Below are 25,863 nucleotides of genomic sequence, written 5' to 3'. Positions count from 1 at the left end.
CCCCTCTCTGACGTCCTTTCCCACTGGACCCCGTCTCGCAGGACCAAAGCCATCACTCCCACTCTGACCCGTGCCGCTGCTGCTGCTCATTAATCCTGCTGCTCGTTGCCCACTCGTCCTGCTGCTTGGTTTTTTTTTTTTTTTTTTTTGCTCGGCTGCTACCACTCTGGAGTTAGCCTTTGCCCCCTTCTGTTGCTTGCAGTCAGCCCCTCAGCCTGTCTTGCTACCCTGGAGCTTCTTCAGATTTGCTGTCTTTCGTTTAACCACATCTGTCATTTTTAAAGCTGCCCCTTAACTATCTCGATTGTGCCGCTGCTCGTTCTAACCCACCTGTTTCACAGCTTTCTTGGGTATTGTCCTTCCCGTCCCTCTTTCCTAACTGATTCTTGCAGCATACTCTTCCAGAATAAAAAAAAAAAAAAAAAAAAAAAAAAGGGACGCCCCGTGTTGGCCCCTGAAAAGTCAAGGAAGTTGGGAAGTGAATGAAGTGAGGTAGGATACTATTAAACATTTTGAGTGAAGATCGTTTATTCAGGCTACTCCGGAGAGGAGCGTCTTGACCATTTTGCTCCCAGCGATCAATTTGTGGATTATTCGCTCTGTTGAGACGTGGTTTTGTTTTGGTTTGTTTTTCTTTTTTCATTTTGGACTGGTTTCTCCATGCTACCAAACGTTCTTCTGAATTGTATCTCCCCAGGACACTTAGTATGGGCTCTGATTATACCAACACATATTAGCCTAGGCGTTTAAAAAATAAGATAAATCTGGCACACAATCAAATTCGTCTGTGAGCTTCACGAGCAAATATAAGTGATATTTTGATTATATGCAGGTTATATGTGGTTTACGGATTCCTTCCAAATTGAGAATTGATTATTGACTCAGTTTTATTGATGTTCACCTTAATTGATGACATTTTATTTATAGTTTGAGTGGAAATTTCCTCTCTGGCTAATACCAGACTGACTTAATATTTTTGGATTTGGTAAGTTCTTTCTTTTAACATTTCTAGAATGGTAGGTATCAGAATACATTATCTTCTTTTGAAAACCATTAGGTATATAAGCAAAAGAAAAATCGATTTTTTTCTAGAACGAAATCCCTGATTTTTTTCATAGGAAAGAAGGGGGCTGGGAAAAGAAATGACAAAGCTGTGCACATAAATGCATTTGGTAGCACTCACTGTCATTATTGTTTACATTAAGAAACAGAAAGCTAGAAGCCAAGGGTGGCTTATGATGTCTGTTTTGGTGAAAGCGAAATTAAAATGTCCTGAGTAATGGCATAAAGTGAAGAAGGAGCTTTTGCTATAGTCAGACTACTGTGAAGTAAAGAATTACCAGAAAAACAAACCGGATTACATAGATCAGATACATACATCTCAAATTTAAACATGAATAAGACATTGTATTCATGAGATATATATAAAAATGTTAAAAGTCATGGTAGCAATCTCATGCAGCAATATACCTCTTATTTGCAAAAGTAATAATACCTCAAGTGTAAATATAAATACATACAGCTGCCCTTTAAATCACTTTTGGAGATTACTGCATTAATTGTGATTTTTACAGATTTTACCTGTAATACTTGAGGAATCTTACATTTGACATTACATTCACTTGATTGTGATAAATGGTCTGTTTCATCAAATGTAAACCAAGGTTAGGAAAAGATGTTTATAAAGCTTCATTTTTCCTTTCAACCACTTAAGCCACAATTTGGGGAAACTGAATTAATCCCTACTCTTCTGAGATTTAGAAGCAATTTATGTAGCAAACCTTGTGTTGAGTTATAACCTGAGCTTTTTTTTTTTTTAAGTATTACTTTTAGTTTATATTAGTAGGAAAATATTTAATACAATTGATCTTCAACTCTAAGCAAAAAATACATTTCATTTTTCTTTGTAATACACTGGCGGAGAAGCTTTCTACTATGAAAAATCCGAATGGGTTTAGAAACCTTTGGCAGTCATGCTTTGCTGAATTGTAAGCAATGTATTCTAGGAGAGGACTGTCTGGCAGAAGAAGGTAAATGATTTTAATATAGCTTTTCTTTTGTAAAGCTATTTTGCTTCAATAAAAAAATGTTCTCAAGTAGTTTTCTCCACTCTATACTTTTTTTTACCTGCAGTCATCAAATTCTTATTTTCAGCACTGTGAAGTCAAAATGAATTCACTATGGGATCTTTAACACATCTGAAGAAAATAATTTAAAAGTGCTTTGATATTTTGATAGGAAATAGAGAGCTGAGATTTTAAAATATTTTTGTATGGTTTATTGCAGCTTCCTAATTTTATGGGTTTTTTGGGGGGGAGTGGGGGGTGGTTTGAAATACTTTCTGCTGGGTTCAGTAGTTGAATTCTTCAACTGAATAAATTATTTTTAATGGAGAGTTTTTGAATGTGAGTTACTTAAGGTTAACTTATTATAAAATTTGTTTATATGAAGTTCTGTAGACAGACCTTTTACGAGGGATGAGACAATTATAATCAAATGGCAAAGTGCAGAAAAATTGTTTTGTAATGCCCTTCAACTTCAGTCTGAATGGAGCACTAGCGATAACTTGCAGTTTATTACTTTGTAAAAGAAAGAGGGCATTGCTTAAGGGTGAACATCTTGTGTTAGGGGAGTTTTATTTTTAAGATGATGTTTATATATATATATATATAGTTAATGAAAAAATACCTTCTCAGTTTAAGCACTATGATTTTAGAGATCTTCCCTTTCTCTCTTTCACTACTTCTGTCTTAAGGTTAAGCCACACTGTTGATTAAAACATTTTTTTTTTCTTTTTGGTGCCTGCAAATAGCACTTGATGAATCCGTTTCAACTCAGTGTTACTATTTCTATAGACCATTCAAGTGAAGTACAAAGTTTTAATTTGTGAAAACTTAAGCATTTGCTGAAAACTCAGTTAGTTTTTTGTCATTAAATTTACTACTGTCTTGACTTTTTGTGAAGGAAGTTACATTCATCTCAGCTGGTTCTAAAGAAGAACAGTAGGGAAATAGGTTATAGAGATCTTTAGTGCTCTAGAAATAGTATAACTAGAATGTACTACATACTTTTCTCAAAGGATTTCTTAATCTAAGTGGAACTTGTAAATGGTTTTCATCCCACTGGAGTAGCATGTGTTGGATAAAATTTGTTAACACATTTTGAGATTTAAAAAAATTTGTGTTTAACTCAGAGATATTAGGAAAAATGTGCAAATGGCCCATTCTTTGTGGTAATCCCCTTGATATTTTAAAAAGTAATATTTTTTCTCAAAAGTCAAGAGTATACAAATAATAAAGATGGGCATTATTTACTCACTTAGTGATGTGATGAAAGAAGATAATCTTATAGTTAGTGGTTTTCTGAAAATATTTTTTGATATTTATGTGGTCTTCTTTATTAGAAAAGATTGTATGGTAAATATCAAATTTTTTCAGGTGTAATATTAATCCAATAGGTTTTGTCTCATTTCTTTTTCGTAGCATGATTCTTAAAGTAGTTTATAGAAGAGAATATTTCAACACTGTTTTGGCCCCTTAGATTAGCTTTCCTATAGCAGTTTTTCTTTGGCCCCTTAGATTAGCTTTCCTATAGCAGTTTTTCTTTTACTGGAAGAGGGAAATTACATGCTACTAAAAAGAAGATCATTACCTTTACTCGCTAGGAAAATGAAACTTTAAAGATAGGGCAAGTACAAGGCAATTTGAGTATGTTTATTTTTCTTCTAAGAAGTTTATTTATGAGTTTGGTTTCATTCTTTCTAAACTCTGTTTATACAAGAAAGTTGTCCTGTTTTAAACTTTAATTGTATTGGGTGATGGACAGATGATGTATTGCTATGAGGATAAAGCTTGCTATTTATTTGTTATTCAGTCGCTCAGTCGTGTCTGACTCTGCAACCCCATGGACTGCAGCACACCAGGCTTCCCTGTCCTTCACCATCTCCTGGAGTTCGCTTAAACTCATGTCCATTGAGTCAGTGATGCCATCCAACCATCTCATCCTCTGTCCCCCCCCCTCCTTCTGCCCTAAATCTTTCCCAGCATCAGGGTATGTGAAATATCTGTTTGCAATCAGCTGGGTTTTTAGTTATGGTATCTAAAACCTCCCCTCTTGAATATTTACAGAAATTGTGGAGAAGGGGAAATCAAAATAATCAGATTAGTGTGTGTATATACCTAAAACTAGTTTGGGAGAAAAAAAGTCAAGGTAAAGAAGCAATGTCATTAGAATAAAACACCAACATTTAAAGATAGTAGGTGTTTGTATTACTGCTTTTAAAAAGAATTAGTTAACGATGATGTAGAGAAATGGTGGTTGAATTTTGATAAGTAGCTGTAGCCTGAACTACCAAAGCGGTGGAGCATTCCTTAGTAGCAGCAAACAGATACATTGTCATTAAGACAAATATCTGAAATTTGTTAAACATAATTTTCAGTTCTCAGAATAGAGGAAGTGCTTATTTTTCTGATTATTTAATACTCTACTAAGTCAGTCTCTGTTAAGAGCAATAGGTGTCTTCAGATTGTGTATTTCTTGAAGTAGCGTTGACTGATTTGGCTTATTGAACGTTGATTGTAGCAGTCTTTTTTTTTTTTTTTTGCCTTTCATATTTTGCTTTTTTTAAAAAAAAAAACAACAGCTGATTTTCAGCTGTTGTTTGGGTGGGTCCTTTTGTGAATGCTGTAATTGAATGAGAATTTGAGATATAAACAGTATTGCTTTTGGTAGTAGATTAATTTTTCTTTTGATGGTGATCCCTTCCATTTAGATTGGTTTTTTTCTTTTTTTTTTGTTTTTTTTTCCCTCTAATTTTTAAGTTAATTCTTAGTTGAGAATTAGAATCATACAAGTTCCCTGCCAAGTTAGATCATTCCAGAATTTTTTTCTTACTTTAAATAGGGACCTGGGTATTTGTTGGGTAAAGAAAAGTGGTATTCTATGCCTTGGTTTTGTCATTTAAAATAAACTATAGACTTATTAGTGTTAAAAAAGAAAACATTGTGGAAAATTTTAAACAAAAGTGGACAAAAATCGCTGTCTACTGTGTCAGAAATCTCTGACACAGACAGAAGTGTCTGTGTCACTTCAAAGGTCAACTCATAATCAGTCTGGGTTCACCTGTGCCTTCACTTAGTTTACTCCGTGTCCCCCTGCTCTTTGACCTGGATTATTCTGAAGCAAATCCTCATCTTCACAACTATTTCATATGAGCTAGAAATCTTTTGACATAAAAATCCTTGAGTTTTTTCTTTTTGAAGCATGATTATTCAGTCTGTCAGATGGTCTTTAAGTATTTACTATAGATGTGCTTCTTGGGAAACGGTTCAACCTCTTCTAAGAGTTCATTATCTTGTTGGGTGTACTTCTATAATTATTAACTAGCGCTAACCAAAACATAATGCATCTAATGCTTTGATTCATAGGTCTGAGTCCAGTATGTTAGAGTAGGGATATTTAGAAGTAGGGCTTCTTGAGAAAGTAGGACTTGAATAAAGAATATGTACTGAAGGCAGAGCGTCTTCAGAAGGAGAACATTCCATACATTCCATGTGGAGTGTGGAAGCAGGAGCAGACACGTTGATGGGGACCAGCATGATGTGAGAGAGAGATGAGTCTGATCTCAGTGGAATAAGGTGCTAATTTCTGAGAATGGTGTCAGAGAAATTAGTATACTAGATTTGGGCTAGATTGTGAGGTATATTCAGTGTCAGGTTGAATCTGATCTGCTAAGTAGTAAGGAGCCAGTAGGTTGGTTGGGGCAGGAGATGACATAGTGAAAGTACTCTCTAGAAAGATCCCTCCTTCAGTAGTGTGCAGTATATTTTGGGGAGGACAGTTGAGTGAGAAAAATTAATCTGAGAGATGTTGGTGTGACGTCTTGTAGATTCCAACTTCGCTTCAGTCCTTTACATCCAGAAATGACAGCAAGGTTTTGGAGAGTAGAGAACTGAAGAAACGTAGTCTCTTTGTCTTTGATAGTAAACTGCAGTTTGTTACCCAAGCCCAGCTTTTGGAAAGGAAGTGAGGCGTGATTTCTCAAAATAACAATCTCAAAAAATTTCAGCAGAAAATAACCACCAGTGTTTTCAAATAATTTTAGTTGTGTGTTCACTGAGAAATAAGAGTTTAGAAAATAAAATCTTTATTACATGATGATGAGATGGAACATATTTCATCTGTAAAAGAGAAGTTGATGCCTCATCTGCTTAAGTGTGTATGAGTTCAGGATTATTAGGAAATGTATGTTTGAACAGCTTGTAACCAGTATATATTATTGGGTGTCTTTAAAGTTTAATAGTGACCTGATGAAAGCAGAAGGAATGGCATAAAATTCTGATGAATAGAATACTAATATTGTCAACCCCAAGCTCCCGTAAGGATGAATAAGGATAGGTCAGCAGGGGAAAGAATGTAGGGCCATTATTAAGTGAAAGTTTTTTCTTTGATTTATTTTGATTATACTTTGTTTTGCAGAGGTATTCTAAACAGATCTGGTTAAACAACAGGCTTATTTATTCTATTTGGAATTTTTTTTTAAGTTCTGAGACCCTTGAAGTTATTCTTTTCTTTGTTTTGGTTTGTTTACTCTTCATTAAACCAACTTTCTTCATCTATTGTGTATTTCTGGATAGCATGCTTTCTTTGTTTTGTGAAGGAAAATTTCATTTTGTATCTTAAAGCAACGGGGAAAAAGTAGATTTCTTGTTTTGGCTTTGTAAATAGTAGATGAGTAATAATACTGTATTTGCATTTCTTCTGTTTTTGCTTCCCTCAATATGACACGTAGTCCCTTTTTACAACATTTAGCATGTAGATCTCAAGAATTATCACAATTGAGTCTGAAAATATATCAAGCTTGGGGTGCTTACAGCTTCAAAATGACTTATCAATCATTTTCTTTCCTATTATTAATATAAAAGATTTACAATAATGCCATGACTATTTTGGGAAATTATAATAAGAATAAAGATAATAAAGTAATATAGTGCTTTGTTGGGAAATATGTGTTTTTCATTGACATTCCCTCCATCCTGAACCTCCTTGATCCTGGTAATGTGACAGAGCTATTTCTGACATTTTTCCCCTTCTTTCTTTAGCGGGTTATGTGTGCTGTCTAATATGGTCACTAGAATAGAAAGCTGTTGCTTTCTCCTTTGGTATATTTTAACAGAGCCTTTCATATTTTAATTTTTGGATTTAAGATTGAATTGAGATCGCCTTTGCGCAGAAGAATCTTGTGGAGCATTATGCTTCTTTCTCATTCCCAGTGTACGTGGAAAGGAAGTAAATTATCAAATATGCAGTATAGGAGAGCCTTAGTATTTGAGAATATTTTCATTGGTAGCTCCCAATCTATTCTTTTCCCCCAGCAACTTTTAATTTAATGCCTTGAGTATGGAGCCATGATGAAGGGGTGGTAGTGAACTGAAAGACACTCAGTTGTGTCCAACTCTTTGTGACCCATGGGCTATACAGTCCATGGAATTCTCCAGGCCAGAATGCTGGAGTGGGTAGTTGTTCCCTTCTCCAGGGGATCTTTTGAACCCAGGTCTTCCATGCTGCAGGTAGATTCTTTACCAGCTGAGCCACCAGGGAAAGGAATACTCGAGTCGGTAGCCTATCCCTTCTCCAGGTGATCTTCCCGACCCAGAAATCGAAACGGGGTCTCCTGCCTTGCAGGCGGATTCTTTACCAGCTGTTACCAGGGAAGCCCTGAGGGGTTGGTAGGGAGGGGAGCAAATGGTTCCATGCTCCAAGAGGCTCTCCCAGATTTTAACAACTTGAATTAATGTCAAATTATTAGTATTTTGCATAGCTTTATTCATATAAACCTTGGGAAAGGGCCCTTTTTGTGTGAGTGGCTTTGGGAGTGTCTTGAGTTGCTAGGAGGGCAGGTGCATTGCAAACCTAGGAAAAGGGAAGACAGGCAGAAAATACAATGAAAGTCTTCAAATTCTAATAACGGCCACAGTGCATTTTTGCCTCAGGCGTTGATGGTACGGGCTCCTTTGCTGCCTTTGGCTACACACTTTAGGTTTTTCTTTTCTAAGTTAGGCTACTAGTTGGGAAGGCTACAAACTTTAGCCTTTTCTAAGTCAGACTGGCTTCCTTCTCCAGGCTTCGGTATTTTAATCTCTCTAGCTCAGAACCTGATAATTGTGTCTTTAATCTGCCAGGAAGAAGGGGGAAATGGGAAAGAGAAAAAAATATGTATGATACTCCTCGTCTGTTCATAAATTGGCATATGATTATTCTAAGATTATTTTATACAAGAACCTCTTCCTTTGATTTTTAATTGTATATAATCAGTTCTAAAATAGCTTCATAAATTTCCTAAATGAATCCTTAGAAATCTTGTAAAATGTGCTTTAGCCATAGAGTTGGTGGTAGGTTGCAGGGTATGGATATAAATTAGGTGCTTAGTGGTACATCTTTGGGAATGTCTTGCTTCTATTAAAATCTCTTCTGTTATACTCGCCCTAGTACAGATGTGAATGTTGCTTCTAGAAAGTAGAGCTCGTAGTCTTTGTTTAAGGTAGTTACCTTCCCTGCACTGTATTCCAATCTGTTTGATACTAATGAAAACAAGTATGACAATAAAATACTTTAATAGCCATGCTAATAAAAGAACATTTATTAGCTATATGTATATATAAATATATAAAAATATATTTTGTCATACCTAGCAAATATTTTCAGCAGCTTTGAAGAACTTTGAATAACATATGATGTGTTTGTGTTTACAGATTGTGCATTTTATGATGTACTACTAAATTCTACAATCTTCAAAACTTGGCATTATATTAAAAGAAATATTGCTCTTAGAGTAAAGGAGTTAACTTAAATGATTTTTTTTTTTAATACAGTTGAACATAGTTTTCATTGGCCCCTGGATTTCCTTGCCAGCCTTTTGAATTCCTATTTTTGTTTATTGCTTCTGCTGCGAATATTATGCAGTTTAGTATGGAACCAGGCTGCCTGAGCGTGAATCTTGACTTTACCACATACTCCTTGTCAGACCTAGGGCAAGTTACTTTATCCTATCAGGGCCTCAGCTTCCTCATTTGTAGGATGCAGCCATTAAGATTGTCGTGTGGTATAAATGAGTTAATGTCTATAAAATGCATGGAGTAGTGTTTGGCATATAGTCTTGTTTTGTATGTGTGCTGAGTTGTGTCTGACTTTTTGCAGCCGCATGGACTGTAGACCTCGAGGCTCCTCTGTCCAAGAGATTTCCTAGGCAAGAATACTGGAGTGGGTTGCCATTTCCTCCTCCAGGGGGTCTTCCCAACCCAGGGATTAAACCTGTGTCTCTTGTGTCTCCTGCATTGGCAGCAGGATTCTTTACCGTTAGCGCCACCTGGGAAACCTTTGGCATATAGTAAGCCCTGTAGAAGTGTTTGCTGTTTTTACACATTTGAAAGGATTTAAAAAAAAATCTGTTTCAGTAGAGTTTTTATTCAGTATACTTTTTTTCTGTCTAGGTAGTGGACATAGATTTTCAGTAGTTATTTGACCAGCTAGAAACACGAGTAGAGTGTTTTATGGGGTAATCCAAGTACTGACCTATCTAGGATTCTTTTGAATCAAGGAATACTGGAAAATGAATCTGGACAGGTAAGATAGAAAATAATTATGAGTGTTTTGAATGAAGACAGAGAAATTTAGATGTGATTGATAAGAGGGGAATCATTGCAGTCACTTCAAATTCATTTTTTTAAGTTGGGGAGAGATGTGTTTAAAATAGTGTTTCAGTTCAGTTGCTCAGTCGTGTCCGACTCTTTGTGACCCATGGACTGCAGCACGCCAGGCCTCCCTGTCCATCACCAACTCCTGGAGCTTGCTCAAACTCATGTCCTTCGAGTCAGTGATGCCATCCAACCATCTCATCCTCTGTCGTCCCCTTTTCCGCCTGCCCTCAATCTTTCCTAGCATCAGGGTTTTTTCAAATGAGTCAGCTCTTCGCATCAGGTGACCAGAGTATTGGAGCTTCAGCTTCAGTATCAGCCCTTCCAGTGAATATTCAGGATTGATTTCCTTTAGGATGGACCAGTTTGATCTCTTTTCTTTCCAAGGGACTCTCAAGAGTCTTCTCCAACACCACAGTTCAAAAGCATCAATTCTTTGGCGTTCAGCTTTCTTTATGGTCCATCTCTCACATCCATACATGACTACTGGAAGAACCATAGTATTTAGGGGAAGATGGTTTTGACTGTCTGTGGTAGCACAGATACTTGATTTTATGTGGATAAGATGTTTTTTGTCTATTCTGTTCATTGATGTATCCAGAGTGACTCCAACAGTGCCTGGTAGGTAATAAGACGCTTGACAAATATTTATTGGATGAATGAACCTTGAGGGGGACTGAGATAACAGACAAGTATAAAGGAAAGTAAGTTTTTGGGATCCCTCCCTTTAAAGGGGTAGAAGTTAAAAAAGGTATTATTAACGGAACAACTGGAGAAGTAAAAAGAAGGTGGAAAAGTATGTCTCAGAAAACGAAGAATTTCCTAGGGCAGAAGTCACAGGGATGGTAAGATCCAGTATGATATCACTTCCAGTATGACTTCAGGAGGAAAGAAGGAAATGACACAATTCAATGCAACATTCGGGAGAAGGCTACGGATGGAGTAGGCTGCGGTCCATGGGGTCGCTAAAAGTTGGATACAACTGAGCGACTTCACTTTCACGCATTGGAGAAGGAAATGGCACCCCACTCCAGTGTTCTTGCCTGGAGAATCCCAGGGACGGGGGAGCCTGGTGGGCTGCCGTCTGTGGGGTAGCACAGAGTCGGACACGACTGAAGTGACTTAGCAGCAGCAATGCAACATTCCAGGAGAAGGAGACTTGAGAAGAGAAGGCTCTTTGGCTTGTGGTGGGATGGTCACTAATCACATTAGAGCAGTTTCATTAGACTGGGAATATGAATCAGATTGGGGGGAGTTAAGGGAAGTGGTAAGTAGAGATTGTAGGTAAAGACTGTTCAGTAGTAGATAATGACTGTAAAAATGTCAGTAAAACAGATTATAATAGCAGCTTTCATAGTTATTGAATGTGTAATATGAGAGATTCTGTTTATTAGAAATGAGAAAACTTGAGGCAGTCTTCGTGCTGAATGTTCTTAAATTTCACAGTATAGAAGACTTATTACACATGCTGCTTCAGGGCTCTGCCACTTGCTAAATAACTCTGTAATCTTGAGTAAAATTGCTTTATCTTCTCATGCATTGGTTTTTTCCTTGTAAATGTTGGAGATCTAGTTCATAGATCTGTTATGTTCATAGATCTATGTTATTTCTTAGATCTGTTAAATTAATCTTTTTAAAATGCTTAGAAAATGCTTAGTATGTAGTAAATATTTGATAAATATTAGCTGTTATTATCATCCACTGCTGAAGTGAGGGTAAGGGGTAGGATTGGACAATAGAAGAGAAGAAATAGGAAAAAAATTAATAAAATCATTGCCAAGTAGTGGTAAGAACTGAATAGAAAAGCCTTAGAACCTTTGCTCTGACTGTCCCTCTGCTTGGAGAACAGTTTTCCAATTACTGTATAGCTATCTCAACTCCCTCAGACCTTTGTTCACATAATGTCCTTTTCAATAGGCCTGCCCTATTTATTTACAGTTAGCATTCAAGCCTCTCTCTCTCCTAATATTTGCATTGTTTTACTTAAAAAAAAAAAAATACAATGTGCTAAGTCACTTCAGTTGTGTCTGACTCTTTGTGAACCTGTGAATTGTAGCCTGCCAGGCTCCTCTGTCCATGTGGTTCTCTCAGCAAGGACACTGGAGTGGGCTGCCATGCCCTGCTCCAGGTGATCATCCCAACCCAGGGATTGAACCCATTTCTCTTAAATCTCTTGCATTGGTAGGCAGTTCTTTACCACTAGCACCATTTGGGAAGCCCTTAAAATACAATACTTCAAACATATCATATAATCCACTTACTTATTATATATTCCTTTTGTTGTCAATCTCCATCTACTAGGATGGGGATGTTTGTTCCTTGATAGACCCAGGTTCTGGGAATAATATTTAGTACATAATAGGTGCTCAGTATATGCTCTTTGAATGAGTAAATTATTTCTCCATTGAAGTGAGGTGGATGGGGAAATCAGTTTAAGTGGTGCTGGGGATACAATTTTGGAGGAAAAGCCAATTTTCTGAGATTGATGGATACTATATAGAAGTTGATCTTCTCAGATCAACTTCCTCTTCTCAAGTGGGTTTTCTGAGTCCATTTTGGTACTGGTTTCCCTGGAAATCACTTGGCAAACCCATTAAACTGAGGAAAGAAAAATGTTAAGACACCTCTCTTTTTCTATAATAATATTTTACTTTTGATTAGCTGGTAAAAGCTTAAATTTTTGTGTTTATTAGAATTTAGGAACTGTTGTAAACATTTATATTATTAATTTTTAAAAACTCTGCAGCCTCACAGGTACATTGCAGTTTCCGTGTATGCCATCATTAGGGTGAAGGAAAAGCCCTTTGCGCTGAGACAAAGGGCAGTGCTTCCCCAGACTCTGGTGTTCTGTTGACAGGGAGCTCCTCACACCTGCTTTCTCCCTCTGGCACTCGCAGGCTTGACACCACTGCTCGCCTGAAGTCCAGATCTCATTATATCTTTTATCCCTTTTTATGTCAGTTACTACCATTCTCCCAAGTGACAGTTCATGTCTCACACTTGAATCCTCACAAAGTTCTGAATGTTTCTTACCTTTTCAGTCCTTTCCATCATCAGCAAAATTTCTCATATCACTGTTTTTTTTTTTTTCCCCCCTAAACACTTCCTCCACTTCCTACTGTTATGAAGACAGTTTCCCCTGTCATCCTTGCAAGTTTTGGCTATAATATTTTTCATTTAATTTTTATATGCTGTCATCAAGGGTCAGTGGTGAGTTTCATGTACTGAGATTTAAGATTGCATTTCTCATTATGGCCACTTCTACTGACTAGGAGTCAAAAAGGGAGCCTGGTTTATATTGTCCAAAAACCCTTAGGTTTGCTGGCATTTCTTGCATTCTGAGCTACTCATCTTTTAGCTCATAGTATACTGTTGTTTTTGCTAATAACACTATCCATTTAAAAATTCTTGATAGTTGCAGTGTGTACCATTTGTGTTGTTTCTATTACTTTGACCTCTTAAGTTCTAAAATTCTTTAATGATTTTGCTCTCCACCCAATCTCAGCCACTACTTCATGGTTGTCTGTTTCCCCCCCACCCCCCGCCCCAGCTGTGCTGCTTGGCATGCCGGATCCCAGTTCCCTAGCGAGGGATTGAACCTGTGCCCCCTTTAATGGTAGTGAGGAGTCCTGACCACTGGACCGCCAGGGAAGTCCCCATAGTCGTATCTTATGCCTTGTTATTACCAGTGACGTGAGCCCTGCCTCCCATGATTTTCAGTTCATGCAACCCCTCTCTGACCACCATATGTCTTTTCACTCCTTCCAGGCACTTCCCGACTCAACAATCTTATTGTAGTTAGGAGCTCTGATCCAAAGATTCTATTTTCCTTTGCACTGTCCGCCCCACCCCGACCTTGATTTTGTTTCTTCCCTTCTTACCTAGTGTACATTCATTACCTAGGTATCAATCATTCTATTCATGAGTTGATGAGAGATTATTCTAGTCTATCTTATCTTAACTAAACCTTGAAGGCATATTTAACTAGACTTTGATTATACCAATGTTTGTGGGTGGGGAAGTTGTCTGCTTTTCACCTCATTCACCCTCCTCTCCTCCATCCTACACCCAAACACGACCTATATACCAAAGGAAATTGGGAAGAGAGGTTATGAGTTGGTTACTATTACAGAAAGTTACTTTGAATGGAAGACTGGACCACCCTTTTAAATTAAGAGATCCATTGGGACTTCCCTGGTGGCCCCGTGGTTACAAATCCATGCTCTCAATGTGGAGGACACGGGTTTGATCCCTTGTCAGGGATCTAAATCCCACATGCCACACAGTGTGGCAAATAAAAGAGTGATCTGTTGTTGCTTCACCACTGCCTCTAACCTCCTCTAGCAACACTTGCTTTCTCCCCGACTCCTGCCAAACTCGGTGTCCTTCTCTACCCCTGCCCTTTCTCTGTTTTTCCCTACTTCCACATGGATGTATTGTATTTCTTAAGACCTTTGGCTCTATTTGAATCAGTATTTTATACTTTAAACTCTTCTTTCAGATATCTTGATAGTGCATTCTGCCATCTCTGATGTGAGTTGGTTTTACTTTTGTTAATAAAGTTTCCAACAGAATGATACTGAACATGACAACAAAAGGGTTAATTGATACAAATAGGGAAATCATGTGTAAAATTGTGGGGAAATGAAAGATATGTTTTTTGGGTACTCTGAATGTGCTTGTCATAATGCTCATGATTTCTAGAAGAGTTACACTGTATTGCAACATGTAGAGAAGCTTGGAGATTAGTTGAAAAAACAACTTCATAGTTCGTTTCTTTTATCTTTTCACTTCTGTTCTCTGAAGCAGACGTTCTTTAATCAGTTTTCTTTTGATTCCCTTTCAGAATGTTCTCTTATACTGGGATCAGCAATCATATTACAAGTTGGGATATTGTGTGTATGTTACTACTGATATCAGATCTTTTCATATTTTAGTAGTTAGGACCCTAGATTGGTACCAAGAGATTGGTCTGAAGATAGATATATATATATATATGCCTGTTTTCTCAAGCTGTTTCAGAGTTGTATTGTTTACTATGTTACCCATGAGCTATGTGTTGGCTTTTGAGCACTTGAGATGTGGCTAGTCTGAATTAAGTTGTGCGCTAAGTATAAATTAATGATTACATGTTGAGTTGGTAATATTTTGGATATATTGGGTTAGATAAATTACCTGTTCTTTTTCTCGATGTGTCTAGTAGAAAATTTACAGTTACATATGTGGTTTGCATTTTATATCTCTTTGACATTGCTGTCTTATCTTACTTTTTCCTTTGTTCTAACAGTTTCAATTATTTTAATCCATTATATATTCTCTAAAAATGATTTTGGTGTTATGTAATATAAAAGGATTTTTTCCGAAGTTTAGTATTTTTATGTTGTTATGCTTATTAGTATTCACTTTCTGAAACCTTGAGTTGTCTTTCTTTTCCTTTTTTTTTTTTAACCTTTTGACTTTCGTCTTATCTTCTCATGGTACTATATAGGCATGTTATGCTTTCTGTATATTGCCTGGAAGGATTTTGGAGGAATTTAAAAAGTATAAGAGTTTATCTTTTATTTACTTCTTAATATTTAGGACTACTAATACTATGTTTTATAAATCATTCTGTTACTAATGTAAAATTTTAAAATTTAAAGTAAAAGCAATTTGTACCTGGTAGAAAAGAAAAGGGACTGAAAATTTCACATGAGGAAAGTCTGCTTGAACATAAAACCCAGCAAACAAATAAATACACAAGCAAAAATGCACTGACTTAGTTTGCTGTTAAAGGTTTTATAAACTTTCATAAACTTGGACCTTAGCACCATTGCTACTGTTTCTCCTTCCATGTTGTAGTCCTTTGAGGGTTTAAGTTTTTGCTTTTTATTTCTCTTACCTTTTTTGATCTTTGGAAAAAAAGGATTCATATTGGGTTCAAGGAATACCTTTATAGGGTTAAGCCTTAAACTGTTTAAAACCAAGTGGTGAAAAAAAAAAAAAAAAAAACCAAGTGGTGTAGCTCAGATCTGGGTAATTTTTAAGTGAATAAATGATTTGGGTAATTGTGGATTATATTTTAAAGTGAGCTGTTGACTTCTGAGCTCCAAAATCTATTTCAAATTAATCTGTCATATGTTGTTACCATCAAGGTATTAACAAATATGGCTTTGTTAGGTATTTGAAAATTATTTACTGGAGAACTATTTTATTATCCTTACCTACTTAGAGAATAGTAGGTACCTACATACTGTAAATTATATAAAAGCATATTCACAAGAAAGTATATAAGAAAAAAATTTGGCCAAGAAGCTTGAATTTTTTTTAAGATTGGAATTGATAAAATATAGGTTTAAAAATGAAAATTGAGAGAAAGGATAGCTTGGGAGAAAAGAGTAGAGAAATAGAGATAATAGGGATTGTGAGAAGGAAGTAGAAAAGTGAGCTCATAGAAGTTCACATTCTTAGATGCTCAATGGAAGGATAATTTTGTTACTCTTTGATAGACTGAAACAAAGATTTTGCTACTTGGCAACTTTCTGGATCTTAGAATACCCTGTTTAACTTTTTGGTTCTTCCTAAGTTTTGAGGATAGGCCTGATTTCTGTTGGCTGTGCAGACTTAGATTTGGGTTGATCTATAAGAATAATTTCTGAATCCATCTGTGTTGTGTATATCATATGTTCTTTTTTAATTTGCTGAGTAGTATTTCGTGGTGTGGATATACCACAGTTTGTTTATTTGGCTTGTTTGTAGTTTTTTTGCTTTTCCTAATTGAGTTGTTTTGAGCATTTGCGTACACATTTTTGCATGGTATAGGTTTTCATTTCTTTGGGATAAATGCCCAAGAGCATGCTTACTAGATCATCAGATAAGTGCATATTTAGTTTTAAAAGAAACTATAAGATTATTTTCTAGAGTTGCTCTATGACTTTGTATTTCTGCAAGCATTGTATGAGTAATTCAGTTTCTCTGCATTCTGATCAGAGTGGGTGTGTATTATCCCTATTTTTCATTATAGTCACTCAAATGTGTAATATTTCATTGTAGTTTTAGTTTGCACTTCCTTATGGTTAAAGTTGTAGAACCCCTTTTCATGTCCTTATTGGTCATTTGTGTATCCTCTTTGGTGAAATATCTGATGTCTTTTGCCCATTTTCCAGTTTGATATTTTTGCTCTTGAGTTGTGAGGATTTTCTATATTCTAGATATAAGTACTTTGTCAAGTATGTGGTTTGCAAATATTTTTTTCCCAGTATGTAGCTTGTCTTTTCATCTTCTTCATAGGGTCATTCATAGAAAAAACTTTTAATTTGATGAGGGCCAATATGTTAATTCTGTTTTATGTATTGTGCTTTTTGTTACAAGTCTAAGAACTCTGCCTAGTCCTGAGTCTTGAAGATGTCTTTCTAAATTTTTTCCTAGAAGTTTTATTGTCTTTCATTTTACATTTAGTGTATGATCCATTTTGAGCCACTTTTTGTATAAGATAGGAGATTTCAGTTGATATTTTTTTCTTTTCTTTTTAGTTCATTTGTTCCAGCACCTTCTGTTGAAAAGGCTCTCTTTCCTCTGTTGAATTGCTTTGCATATTGTTGTCAACAGTTACTTGGACATATTTGTGTGGACCTATTTCTGGATGTTCTGTTCCATTCCATCCATGCATGTGTTTGTCTCCATCAGTACTACACTGTTTGAGTAATGTAGCTATGTAAGGCAAGGTAAGGTGAAGTCGCTCAGTTGTGTCCGACTCTTTGGGACCCTACAGAGTATAGCCTACCAGGCTCCTCCATCCATGGGATTTTCCAGGCAAGGGTACTGGAATGGGTTGCCATTTCCTTCTCCAGAGGATCTTCCCAACCCAGGGTTCGAACCCAGGTCTCCCTCATTGTAGGCAGACGCTTTACCGTCTGAGCCACCAGGGAAGTCTATGTAGTAAGCCTCAATATCAGGCTTACTACATAATTTGATTCTTTAGGTCTTAATGTTTTAGGTCTTGTAGGATCTCCTTTCCATACAGATTTTAGAATAAGCTTATTTATACCTGTAAAAAAAATCTGTGAAAGATTTTGCTAAGATTTTGTGAAAATCATGCTAAGAATTACATCTATATCAATTACATACCTTATTTATGGAGTATTGTTCTTCACTGTGTTGTGTCTTCCAGGCATTGAACATCCTAAGTCTCCAGTTCTTTAGGTCTTTTTAAATTTTTTTCATCAGCATTTCGTAACTTTCAATATATAGACCTTGCCCATCTTGTTAGATTTACACCTAAGTATTTAATTTTGTTTGGAGTGATTTTTAAATGACATTGTGTTTGTAACTTAGGTTTTCATATGTTTATTATTAGTATATAGAACTATGGTTGCTTTTTATGTGTTAACCTTTTATCATTTGACCTTGCAGAACTAATTTATTCGTTCTTTTAGTTCATTTCTTCTTTTATAGATTCCTCAGTATTTTCTAAATGAAAAGTCATGTTATCTACAAACAGGGACAGATTTTTTTCTTCTGTTCCAATCTGTTTGCCTTTATTTCCTTTTCTTAACCTTGTTTGCTGAACTTCCAATGTTGAAAAAGATTGGTGAGAGTGGCCATCTTTGCCTTGTACTTAAGCTTATGTGGGAAACAGTTTTCGCCATTAAGTTGTGATGTTATCCATGGGTTTTTTTTTTTTTTTAATCAACTTTATTTTTTTTAACCAAATTGAGGAAGTTCTCCTCTATTCCTAGTTTACTGAGAATTTTTATTTTGAATTTTGATAAATGCTTTTCTGTCAATTGATATGATCATGTAATTTTCCTCTCTAGCCCTTTTATTTGGTGGATTACAGTGATTGATTTTCCAGTGTTGAACCAGCCTTGCTTTCCTAGAATAAGTCTAATAATCTTTTTATATGTTTCTGGATTTTATTTGCTTACATTTTATTTATGATTTTTGCATCTTAAGTTCATGAGAAATAGTGGTGTGAAGTTTTTTTTTATATTTTTTGGTACTGTGTCTGTCTGGTTTTGATGCCACAGTGATACTCACCTCATAAAATGAGTTAGGAAGAGTTCCTCGTCTTTTCTGGAAGGTAGTATAACAATAAAACTAATTCTTTAAATTTTTGGTAAAATTCTCCAGTGAAGCCATCTGGGCCTTGGAATTTCCTTTTCCTGAGTTCTGAACTATGGAGTCAAATTTTTTTTTTTTTAATGCTTATAGGACTATTCAAATGATCTCTTTCATCTTTTATTGAGTTATGGTGATATGTGGTTTTTTTTTTTGAATGTTTTTTTCAGTTTTATTGAGATATAATTGACATAGAGCACTGTGTAAAGTTAAGATGTACAGCATAATAATTTCACTTACATGATTATCAGAATAAATTTGGTGAACATCCATCATCTCATGCAGATACAAAATTAAAGAAATAGAAAAAAATTTTTCCTTGTGATGAGAACTCTTAGGATTTACTTTCTTAACAGCTTTCATATATAACATACAGCAGTGTTAACTGTATTCATCATGTTGTATGTTACATTCCTAGTATTCATTTATCTTAAAACAGAAAATTTGTGCCTTTTGACCACATTCATTCAATTCACCCCCACATCCCCTGTTCCCTGCCTCTGGTTACTCATCTCTTTTTTTTTTTTAATGAGTTTGTTTTTGAAGTGTTACTGACCTCCAACACTATGTTAGTTCCTGTTATATACAATGTAGTGCTTTTGTATTCCTATACATTTCAAAATGATCACCTGATGTCTAGTTATGATTTGTATTTATTATATTCCTCAACATGATGTGTGGTTTTTAATAATTTTTTCTAAGTTGAATTTATGAATATGAAGTTGTTCTCAGTATTTCCTTATTATTATTTTAATGACTGAGAAATCTGTAGTGATAATCCCCTATTTCCCTCTGATAGTTGTGATTCAAGTCTTTCTTCTTTTTGTTTTTGTTAGTCTTGCTAGAGGTTTATAAGTTTATTCGAAACAAAGAACCAGCTCTTTGTTTCATTATTTTTTCTTATTTCTGTTTTCAGTTTTATTGATCTCTGTCTTTATTATTTTCTCTTTTATGCTTGCTTTGAGTTAATTTTCCTCTTCTTTGTAGTTTCTTGCAATAGGAACTAGGATGATCAATTTAAGGCCTTTTTTGTCTCCTAAAGTAAGCGTTTAGGGCCATACATTTTCCTCTGGGCACTGCTTTAGCTGCATTTCGCCTTTGATACATTGTAAGTTGGATTCCATTATGGTCAGTGAACATACTCTTTATGATATCAGTTCTTTGAAATTTATTGAGGTTTTATGGCCCAGGATATTGTTTTTCTGGAAGAATGTTCTATGGATGCTTGAAAAGAATATATGTTCTACTTACTTTTTGACTCCATTGGAATACCACCTACCTCTCCCTGTGCAGCTCTCTCCTTACTGCCTGCCCCACCCATTCTGTTTGGTTCATGTTCCTTATTACTGGTTTGTAGAGCATCATTGACATTTATTCTTAATTCTTCTCCTTATAATTTTTTATTTCCCATAAATTCTTAATTTTTTGTCTCATGTCTCATTTGACATTTTCTGTAGTTTTAAACAAAATTTAATATTGTCACTAGTTTTTAATGTTGGCAGTGTCATTTGTGCTTACACTAATGGCAGATTGACCTTGAAATATTACTGCTCCAAGGTGAAATATGGTGGTGTGTTTTTATTATTCTTTAAAAAGTCGCTCATAAAGTATGATTCTTGGGATAAATTTAGACTGAATAGGAATTGTATGCCAGGCATATTGCTGTGCATTAAATAGGAGGAAAATCTGTGTTTTCAAGGTACTTCATTGGACACAAGATAAACACTTCTTCAGTGTTTATAATAGTATAAGACAGATGCTTAATGGAGAGGTACTATAAGAATTCAGAAAAGGAGTAATTAAAGAATGTAGGCAGGATTAATTTGTGTAGCCTTGTGAAAAAATAATACAGTTGAACCTTGAACAGTGTGGAGGTTAGGGACACTGACCCTCCCTGCAGTCAAAAATCCGAGTATAAAGAAAATTAAAAAAGACAAAATCTCTGTTTAATTTATAGTTGCATGCTAAGTCGCTTCAGTCTTGTCTGACTCTTCGCAACCCTATGAACTGTAGACCGCCAGGCTCCTCTGTCTGGGGAATTCTCCAGGCAAGGATACTGGAGTGGGTTGCCATTTCCTACCCCAGGGGATCTTCCCCAACCAGGGATGGAACCCACGTCTCTTATGTCTCCTGCATTGGCTGGCAGGTTCTTTACCACTAGTACCACCTGGGAAGCCAAGTTATAGTTGACCCTTCATATATGTGGTTCTTTGTTCCATGTCCCAGGTTTCTCTGTATCTGAGGTTTTCATTTGTGAATTCAATCAGCAGCAGATCATGTAGTACTGTAGCATTTACTGTTGAAAAAAATTCCTATGTAAGTGGACCTGTGCTTTTCAAACCCATGTTGTTCAAGGGTTAACTACTTCAATGAGTGGTAGATGGAGTTGGAAAGGAAGTTTAACTGAAACTGGGGAACATTGTATAAGGGGACTATTGAACAAAAACGAGCATGGCCTGTGGGAGAGGGGGACATTCTTTGAGGCAGTGGGATTATTCAGTAGTTGAACAACTTAGGGGTTAGGAGTACCTAACTTTACAGTTGGCCCTTCATATCCCTGCTTCCATATCTGCGGATTCAATCAGCTGCAGATTGTGTAGTATTGTAGTGTTTATTGGGAAAAAAAATCCATGTATAAGTGGATCCCCAGTTCAAACCCATGTTGATCAAAGGTCAACTAGAGGGAAGTTTCTGAATACCGAGAAAGAGCTTCAGTTTGAGCAGGAGGCAGTAGCAGATTTAAAGGTTCTCATTCTGAAGAGTGACTTGAAGAATGGAGTATAAAGCATTGCCATAACCTGGGAGATTGTTAGAAATGCAAATTTTAATACCCTACCTTACCTACAGAATCAGAACCTACATTTTTTAATAAGATAGGTAATTTGTATGCATGCTTAAGTATAATAAAACTGCTAAATTGAAGATTATGTTCAAGTTTTGGCACTGGGCAACTGAAAACTGGGTGGGCCATTGACAGGAAATAAAAAGCCTGGGTGGCAAAAAAACTGTGATTATTTTTTATTCCCAGGCTGAGAGAACTTTTTGTTGATAGAAAATGAGCATAATGATAACATTGGAGAAAATCTTGAAAAATGAATGGAAAAAGCTTATAATTCCAAAATCCTAAAATAAATAGCATTTTCATTATTTTTATATGTTGTCTTGATTTCTTATTAAGAAGTAACTTGTTTTTATATTTTTTGTATACTTTAAAACTCATTATATAAATGTTTTCTATTTCTTTACAACTTGAAATACATACATACCCTCTCATCCACATTTTTAAAAATGCAAATTAAAAATCACAGTGATTTCAGTATTTACATTTTTAGATTGGTAAGGATTAAAATGTTTGGTTCTAATAGATTTTAGTGAGAATGTAGATTGGTGCAACTTTTTAAAGGGTGATTTGGCAGTGTTTGTTAAAACTAAAAATTGCACATACCATTCTTGGTCCAGCAGTTTCACTTCTAGGAATATGTTCTACAAATATACTGGCTCTAGGTCAACTAATCTACAAGGCTGACTTGTCACGTTTACCAATTTTTTTGTATCAGTGTACTCAGGAAAATATTTTTTTTAATGAGTATAGACAAAATAGCATTATTTCATAATAAAATTTTTCAGTTTACTCTGATTTCTTTCCCATTCTTTGAAGAGTTAGTTTATGTCCCCCCACCAGCACTTTCTGATTTCTTTATAATCTTTTAAAAAGTTATTTAAAAGTTATGTTGTGTTTCCTTCTAGCATTTTAATAGTTTTAGGGTTCTTTTGTCAGTTTCCAAGTGCATCTACCAGCCTTTGTTTTTTAATAAATTTTTTTAAATTAAAAATTTTTATAAGTTATAAAAAATTTGCAGTTACATATATTGGATGGAATTATTTTAATAGCTTTTTAAGATTTTTGATGGGATTTGGTTTACAATCCCCGACCCCCCCCTTATTTTAAGGAATATTGGAAGCTAAGGGTCATAGGTTGATTGACTTTTTTTATGAACATATTTAATATTCAGAAAAACATTTCACAATCATAATTATTAATATTTCAGTGTAAATATTACATGCAATTTCCATAGATATGTGCCGAAAAATATCTAGAGCAACTATCGCTAAGACATGCTAATATTTTATTAATCGCTATAAAAATTAAGAATGATATCTTGATTGAGGCCTTGGGGAATAATAATAAAATTACCTAAAGAGTGGAGTAATGAAATATTTCATTCAAACAAGAATGTAAAAAAACTGGAAACAGTGGCCTAAATCTTGCTATAAAAGACAAAAAATTTAATGACTGGAAATACAAAACTAACAAATATATTTACTAATAAATATAAAGTGCTTATAGAAGTATTTATAAATATTTATAAATAAGAACTATTTATAAATGAGATTTCTATATTTATTAATGTATTAATAAATATAGGTATTTATACATGTATGTGTGTTAAGTCACTTCAGTTGTGTCCAACTCTTTGCGACCCTATGGACTGTAGCCCATCAGGGTCCTCTGTCCATTGGCTTCTGCAGGCAAGAATACTGGAGTGGGTTGCCACGACCTCCTCCAGTGGATCATCCCAACCCGCGGATCAAACCCACTTCTCTTGTGTCTCCTGCATTGGCAAGTGGGTTCTTTACCACTAGTGCCACCTGGGAAGCCCATTTATACATGTAGGTAGCTATAAATACAGATATATTTTTAAATTAATAAATATATTTATACATATAGACTATACTCTAAATACATGTGTTATAGCAATGTATTAGTAAGCCAATATGGTATATATTAATATAAAATATAATCAGGGTCATGTATCTGATTTTTTGAGATCTTTGAGATGAATATGTAAATTTGGTAATTTCAGTGAATTTATTATTCAGCAAACTGAATTTTGGAGATTTGGTTTGTTTCTGATAATACTAACATACCAGAACATATGTTGAAGAGTGTGCATTGCATTATTGTAATACCAAAAGGCTGAAACTGCTGAAATTCGTGTCAGCAGAGTTTACTAAATTATGTTTGCATCTGTATGATGGAATATGTTGTAGCCATAGAAAAGAAAGTAGAGGTAAGTGTATTAAGATAGAAAAATTTTTAGTGTAAAGTAAAAAAGGTTCAGAACAGTGCACACAGTCTTTTTCATTTTCAGTTAAAAAAAAAGATGCTTATGAACATATATATACATGGGATATATCTGTAAGAGTACTAAAAATTATTTATAGTGGTTGCCACTAGGATCCTAACAGGTGGAGACAAAGTTAATAGATTTGATCAAGTAAAACTTGATCAGTTTTACTAACTAGTAAAAGTAAAATTAAATATTCGCAGCATATATTCCTTGTAGAAGATGTGAAAATGACATGTAGAGGACAAGTCTCCCAACGGTGACGTTTGTTAAAAATTTTGTTTTACTGTGTTTCCTTTCACTTTTTTTATATTTTGCTTTTTTGTATTAGTTTACTCACCACAACATTGGTATTTTTCACTGTCTTTTTAAAGGAATTAGTTTTATTTACTTATGTATAGTTCTGGTTGTTAGTTTTCATTTGAACTGCGTATGCAAATTTACTTTTCTTATATACTGTACACTGGAATTTTGTCAAGAAGAGTTGACTCATCAGTTTTTGCTGGGATGTTTTACCATGTGCAGTTTTGGTCATGGTCTGCTTAATTTTGTTAATTAACTCTGCCATTAATATTCTTTATGAATTGGGCAAAAAACTGATGTTGTATTTCTTAGCTAATCCATGAGAAAATTGTAAGCATCTTTTATTTAATACTGTAGGATTGCTAACTCAGTCATGTTCATTGAGTCTCAGAATTCTTTCCATTCTTCGGTATTTCAGTTGTTCTTCTCCCTAAAAGTTACTGGTCATGATTTTGACATTTTTGTTTTGGAGGCTTTCTGTTCCAATGATGAGAGTTTAGAATGTAGAATTCTGTTTGTATGTGACTTATTCACATCTTTGATAAAATTTTGTTATGTAGTTGCTATTAGTTGTTCTGCTACATAGATGACACTTTCAGAGTAGTGGGAGACAATCTCATTCATGGAAATACCGATCTTCACACTCACTGAAACCAGAGTTCAGCCTGTTTAAGTTGACCGCAAAATTGGTATTAACTGGACTCTCAGGTGCTAGGCAAGGTTGAAATAGCTTACATTTCTTTTAGCTGTATTTTAGCCTTAGCTGTATTTCCAGACATAAAAACACTGGAGCAGAGGACATCATTATATAAGGTTTTTGCATGGTTACTGATTTTCAAAAGGATTGAATCAATTTATAATGTCGTCAGCAGTGTATAAACACCTTGATTTCAATAGATTTTCTTTGGAATTAGTTATTATTATTAGAAAATATTAACTAGGAGTAAAATGATCTTGTGGAGTTACATTTTCATTTGCTTTGTGTAAAAATTCAGTAGGAACAACAAATTAGAAGTGGGTTTGGAAAATGTTAACTTCTAACTAGAGCATTTGGTTATGCAACCGTCACTACATTATTGTTTTGAATCAAAAGTTAAGATTGGTTATTAGCATAATGAAATAGAGTGTCCCTGGAAGAAAGTCATGAAGAGTACTATTGTATTCTTGGAACAGAGGAGTTCTTTTGTCTTATGTCCCCCTAGGCTGAGAATAGAATAATGTGCTACTTTTATCCTGCAGCTTAACAGTCACTATGCTTAAGTCTGTCTCTGTGTGTCTGCTTGGTTCAGTCAATTAAAAAACTTACTGTTTGTTTGTTTGCCAAGTTAGTAATGTCATATTTTGCAAGGAATTGAATAAAAAATTATTTTTGTCTTGTTTTAATAGCTTTTTGTGTTTATTTTTTATTTAACAAAAATTTTAGTGTAGCCCCATTTTTATTGTTTTTGAATCTACTTTTTAAAACTGTAAGTTATTTAGGAGAAACTTAGAAATAATCTTTTAAATTAAGCAAATCACTAGGTCACTTGTCAGAAAATAAGGAGTATTTTTATTTACTTTCCTGTTGGTGACCTTTTAAGACTTATTCAGCCTCCAAACCATCCAGCAATTTTGTTAAAAACTGATTCTATGGCAGGTTA

At 35.1% G+C, this 25,863-nt stretch overlaps 1 protein-coding gene across 6 annotated transcripts in view; it reads left to right on the top strand.

Moving 5' to 3' along the window:
• The window catches only part of CNOT4 (CCR4-NOT transcription complex subunit 4), a 151,254-nt gene that overhangs the window by 583 nt on the left and 124,808 nt on the right, over positions 1–25,863 (top strand). The gene's annotated exons all lie outside the window — the stretch shown is intronic.

This window comes from Dama dama, chromosome 18 (genome assembly GCF_033118175.1).
Source record: "Dama dama isolate Ldn47 chromosome 18, ASM3311817v1, whole genome shotgun sequence".
NCBI lineage: Eukaryota > Metazoa > Chordata > Mammalia > Artiodactyla > Cervidae > Dama > Dama dama.
This window is presented reverse-complemented; position numbering and strand designations above follow the sequence as displayed.